This window comes from Oncorhynchus mykiss, chromosome 18, assembly GCF_057628025.1.
Source record: "Oncorhynchus mykiss isolate SJ-2025 chromosome 18, ASM5762802v1, whole genome shotgun sequence".
Lineage (NCBI taxonomy): Eukaryota > Metazoa > Chordata > Actinopteri > Salmoniformes > Salmonidae > Oncorhynchus > Oncorhynchus mykiss.
The window spans coordinates 38,022,052-38,028,051 of NC_143039.1; positions in this window are offsets into that span (position 1 = coordinate 38,022,052).

Genomic DNA, 6,000 nt, shown 5'->3' on the forward strand with positions numbered 1-6,000 from the left:
TTTTTTGTTAATAAATGTATCTACATGCCATATTGAGACTCAGGAGGGGAGAAGTCCTCAACTTCAAAACTTTTCTCCATAGCAAAGCTAGCTTAGCTTACCTCGCTATCACTAAGTTACTCACTACTGCTCTTGTTTGTTTGCTGTGATGGCAAAGACACACCCAAGAAATACCCACATTAAACCACACCCCAAAGACAACTCTTGTTTGTGCTTCAGTAATGGCCGATGCATTTCTTAATGAGCACCAGAAGAAACACATGTGCAATCGGTGTCTGCAGTCAAAGTTGTTGGGATGTCATGTGTCCTACTTATAACAGTACAGTCATAACATCTTAAGTATTACGAAACTCATATTCAATCAAATAAACCTCACGAAGCAAATAAGCCAGACATTTTTTTGTTGACCAAATTCGACACCAAAACTCCTTGCTTGCTAGGCGAAGCAATGGGCCTCTCTCTTAGTGTTGCCAACTCCTCAGTAAGGAAAGTAGCTATTGGCTGTCCTAAAAGTTGCTAGAAGTCGCTAAATGATGTCATAACCTAATTTGCATAATTGGCCATGTGCATGTACAGTGCCTTGCGAAAGTATTCGGCCCCCTTGAACTTTGCGACCTTTTGCCACATTTCAGGCTTCAAACATAAAGATATAAAACTGTATTTTTTTGTGAAGAATCAACAACAAGTGGGACACAATCATGAAGTGGAACGGCATTTATTGGATATTTCAAACTTTTTTAACAAATCAAAAACTGAAAAATTGGGTGTGCAAAATTATTCAGCCCCTTTACTTTCAGTGCAGCAAACTCTCTCCAGAAGTTCAGTGAGGATCTCTGAATGATCCAATGTTGACCTAAATGACTAATGATGATAAATACAATCCACATGTGTGTAATCAAGTCTCCGTATAAATGCACCTGCACTGTGATAGTCTCAGAGGTCCGTTAAAAGCGCAGAGAGCATCATGAAGAACAAGGAACACACCAGGCAGATCCGAGATACTGTTGTGAAGAAGTTTAAAGCCGGATTTGGATACAAAAAGATTTCCCAAGCTTTAAACATCCCAAGGAGCACTGTGCAAGCGATAATATTGAAATGGAAGGAGTATCAGACCACTGCAAATCTACCAAGACCTGGCCGTCCCTCTAAACTTTCAGCTCATACAAGGAGAAGATTGATCAGAGACGCAGCCAAGAGGCCCATGATCACTCTGGATGAACTGCAGAGATCTACAGCTGAGGTGGGAGACTGTGTCCATAGGACAACAATCAGTCGTATATTGCACAAATCTGGCCTTTATGGAAGGGTGGCAAGAAGAAAGCCATTTCTTAAAGATATCCATAAAAAGTGTTGTTTAAAGTTTGCCACAAGCCACCTGGGAGACACACCAAACATGTGGAAGAAGGTGCTCTGGTCAGATTAAACCAAAATTGAACTTTTTGGCAACAATGCAAAACGTTGTGTTTGGCGTAAAAGCAACACAGCTGAACACACCATCCCCACTGTCAAACATGGTGGTGGCAGCATCATGGTTTGGGCCTGCTTTTCTTCAGCAGGGACAGGGAAGATGGTTAAAATTGATGGGAAGATGGATGGAGCCAAATACAGGACCATTCTGGAAGAAAACCTGATGGAGTCTGCAAAAGACCTGAGACTGGGACGGAGATTTGTCTTCCAACAAGACAATGATCCAAAACATAAAGCAAAATCTACAATGGAATGGTTCAAAAATAAACATATCCAGGTGTTAGAATGGTCAAGTCAAAGTCCAGACCTGAATCCAATCGAGAATCTGTGGAAAGAACTGAAAACTGCTGTTCACAAATGCTCTCCATCACACCTCACTGAGCTCGAGCTGTTTTGCAAGGAGGAATGGGAAAAAATTTCAGTCTCTCGATGTGCAAAACTGATAGAGACATACCCCAAGCGACTTACAGCTGTAATCGCAGCAAAAGGTGGCGCTACAAAGTATTAACTTAAGGGGGCTGAATAATTTTGCACGCCCAATTTTTCAGTTTTTGATTTGTTAAAAAAGTTTTAAATATCCAATAAATGTCGTTCCACTTCATGATTGTGTCCCACTTGTTGTTGATTCGTCACAAAAAAATACAGTTTTATATATTTATGTTTGAAGCCTGAAATGTGGCAAAAGGTCGCAAAGTTCAAGGGGGCCGAATACTTTCGCAAGGCACTGTAATTGTGATGGACGCTGTAGGAGAGAGGAGTAAGGTCATGGGAGAGACAAAAAGTGACAAAAACACCCTAAATATGTTTAGAACTACAAATGAGCAAGCTGCAGAGAGTGGCACACTCAGCGCTTTATGGACCCCATCGTTAATCCCCATCATAACAGAGGCATTGTCAGTCCCTATACCAGGAGTTTCTCTTTTTTAAGACAACACTTCTCAAGAAAAGCCACAACAGCACGGGCTATAGATTTGGCATCTCCTCCCTCCAACTCAACAAACCACAGAAATGTTGATACAATTGTCTGCTTGGTGTCACTAAAGTACCTTATCACAACCCCCAGGTACTTAGAAACACTTACATCCGTGGACTCATCGAGGAGGAGGCTGAAACGCTGGTCACCCACATCTGCGACCAACTATTTCAGAAAGTATGGTGCTAGAACACCATTAATCATTTCTGTGCACTTTGTCCTGTGCATTTTGAAGTGGGTAGCAACAGTGGAGTCTGAGAACGCAGCTCTACATGCTTCTCCAGTGTAATCACATGCCAGCATGGAACAGTGTTCCGCGATAGCTCATGCCATGGTGGCCTCAGCCTTTTTTGCAGAGTAAATTTTTTAACCATAAATGGCAGCTTGTTTTGGGTGGAACTGTTATAAGGCTTTGCCTTTTGAGTATGTTTATGAGTTGTCATGTGTTTTTTTACATCACTAAGTTTGGCTTAGAAATCAGCCTTACAATACAGGCAGTATGCCCGTGTATCATCTCCAATAAACGTCTTCAGCCAGCCTTTGAATTCAGGTTTTGATTTCCACTCCTTTCTGTATTTTTGAGTGTACAGTTTAGACTGAGACAAGATGAGCTAGCCAGCTAGATGTTTAGCTTATGTCACAGAGAGGCACACACACAGACAAGGTGAGTAAGTGACTGAGGCTGTTTAAGTCAAATGCAGTGCTTTATTTTTGTGCAGTTATTTATTTTAGACAAAGAACATTTTACATTTACATCCCGCCCTGAATGTAAGCCAGGGCGGGATCAGCCAGCGGCGGCTTCCCGCATGCGCGATTCATTTGCAGTCTGAATGCGGAGGGGGGAACATCTCCTGCTCTGACTGCATCTGGGAGGGACTGCTGAGGACTGGGCTGCCTGTGAGTGCTTTGGGATGGGGGTGGGGCCCACGCAGCACCCACTGCTCGTTGAGAAGAGTAAGAACGATACCTGCTTTCAAGTCAGAGTCTCCAAAAGTCTCCAATAACACCAGAAAAAGTTGCTAGATTTGTCGCCAGTCGATTTTTTGAAAATGTTTTGTGTCGCTAGCGGGGTCTGAATACTCGCTAAATATAGCGACAAATTCACTAAGTTGGCAACACTGCTCTCTTTTCCTCTTACTCTCTGGTGTAGTTCACCTTTAAAGCCCTTCCTGATAGAGGTTCATACAAATCATGATAGTTTAGCAATTGTTAGAATGGCAGGTGTCATATTTTTTAACAGTTTACACACATGCAGTAGTACTATGTATGTGATTATTATTCACACATAATTAAAGGTTTTACTGATTTTCAGGGCAGATTACCAGATCTTCTCACCTTCTTTCTATTTACTGTAGGAATACCTTTTTAAAAAAGCTGTTATTATAGGTTTTGTTTATTTAAAGAATCTTACAAATAATTGTAATCCTAAAAACATTATCTAAATTATCTTATCTATTTTTAATGTACCAACTTAATTGAGGCTGGCGAGGATGAGGAGCAACATCAGCTTGAGAGAGGGGGAAAGCTAACACATCTTCTTCAGCTACAGAAGCACTGACTGGAGCTGGGCCCACTCCCTGGTCAGTCCTACAGTCCTACGGCATGCAGGTCTGCTACCATGAGAGGACCTTTGTCCCCAGCTGTACCGTGCTGGAGAACATGTTCGACTGAAACCAGGAGAGTCAGAAGGTGCTGCTGGTCCTTAGCAATGAGTTTGTGAGGAGCCGCTGGTATCTCCTGGAGGCCAACATGTCCATGTTCAGAGATTGTCTGGAGCGGAAGCCCGTGCTGCCTGAGCTACTGGATCGAAGAGTTCCCGTCCCTCTGTACCTCTGTCACCTCACTTACCTGGAGGTCAGAGACCCAGACTTCCTCAGTAAAGTGCTCAAGAAGCTCTGCACTCCCAACCTGCAGCTCCGGGGTGTGATGCCCTTCCAGCCTCTTTCCATCTACAACGGGAAGGCCCACAGCCTCTGAGTAACGTCAACAAGGAAGGGCTCCACAAATGGGAGGCACTTGGTCATTCAGGACCAGGATAAGAATAGCAAGGCTGTACGGGTGATCAACAGTGTCTCTCAGACCAAAGTGTGGCTGTGTCCTCTGTGGCTTCGGAATTCTGGTCGTTATTTCCTTTTAATTTGTGTCCAATTAAGACACCCAGTAACATAATAAAAAACTCCCCATCAAAATATGTCAGATTAAGCTAGATCAACAACCAATTTCACAGAGCTTACAGAATTTTTCAAAGAATAATAGGCAATTGTTGCACAATCCAGGTGTGGAAAGCTCTTAGAGGCTTACCCAGAAAGACGCACAGCTGTAATTGCTGCCAAAGGTGCTTCTACAAAGTATTCACTAGGAGTTGTGAATACTTATGTAAATTCGATATTTCTATACATAATTTTCAAGAAATTTGCAAAAATGTCTAAAAACATGTTTTTACTTGGGTATTGTGTATAGACGGGTAGGAGAAGAAAATATATTTAATACATTTTCAATTCAGGTATGAATATTTTCTGAAGGCACTGTACATAACAGAAACTAATATAATAGCATAGTATAACGTTACTTTAAGATGGAAAAACACCACCTATTTTTTAATGAGATTTTAGGATGAATTTGCAAATGGTCAAATTTGTCTTTAATGCAGCCAAAAAACAACAGCACACACACTGGGTAAAATATGTTCTTTGATTGTAAAATAACACAGGTATGTTACAATGTATTAACACCATCAACTCTAAAATTCACTCACTGTACATAATTCAGAGCAACACTGTACTTCAAAACCACACTGTACATAACTCAAGAAAATGTAAATGCATATTCCAATGAAATTGACTGAAATCAAATGATTGGCATGCAGATGCTGTATGGACATTTCACCTGTAAAACTTGAAAAACTATCATTCACAATTGACAGTGGGAAATGTGAAGGTTGGGTGACAAAAAAAGGCATGCATAAAGTAGACGTAAAGAATCACACTCGCAGAATGTGATACAGATTTTTGGACTTTAGGGAAGAGGCTCCCATGGGTGGGACGGGGGCAAAACGGGGTGGTTACCTTCCGAAATGCAGCTACAGCCACATTTAAACTCAACTGAAGACTCTATGAAAATGTATAAGGTGTGTATTCAGGATACTTTGAACATTAAATGAACACTCAAAATTCTACGACTTTGTTACTCTGAGATTTTTGGGGGATGAAACTTTAACATCTTTTTTTTGGGAGGTTTGACACTTTATTCAGACAGTAATGAAGTGGGGAGAAAGGCAAATGCTAGAAACAGTGGGAAAGTTGGAAGCAGGGATCCCTGCTCTCAGGTGGAAAGTTGTACGCGCAGGGGTGTGTTATCACTACACCAAGACTTTGCACAGGAAATAATAATATTAATGGTTGATGGCAGTGGGTAACCAAATCAAAGATTGCAGTATCGTTCTCCATAGACTGCTTTCAAGGTAAGGACACAAACATTTTGTATTTTGCAATTTGGGTGAACTCTCTCTTTCAAATAGGTCTCGAAGAAAATCCTGCTTGCTCCCCAGGAGGGTTGGTCAT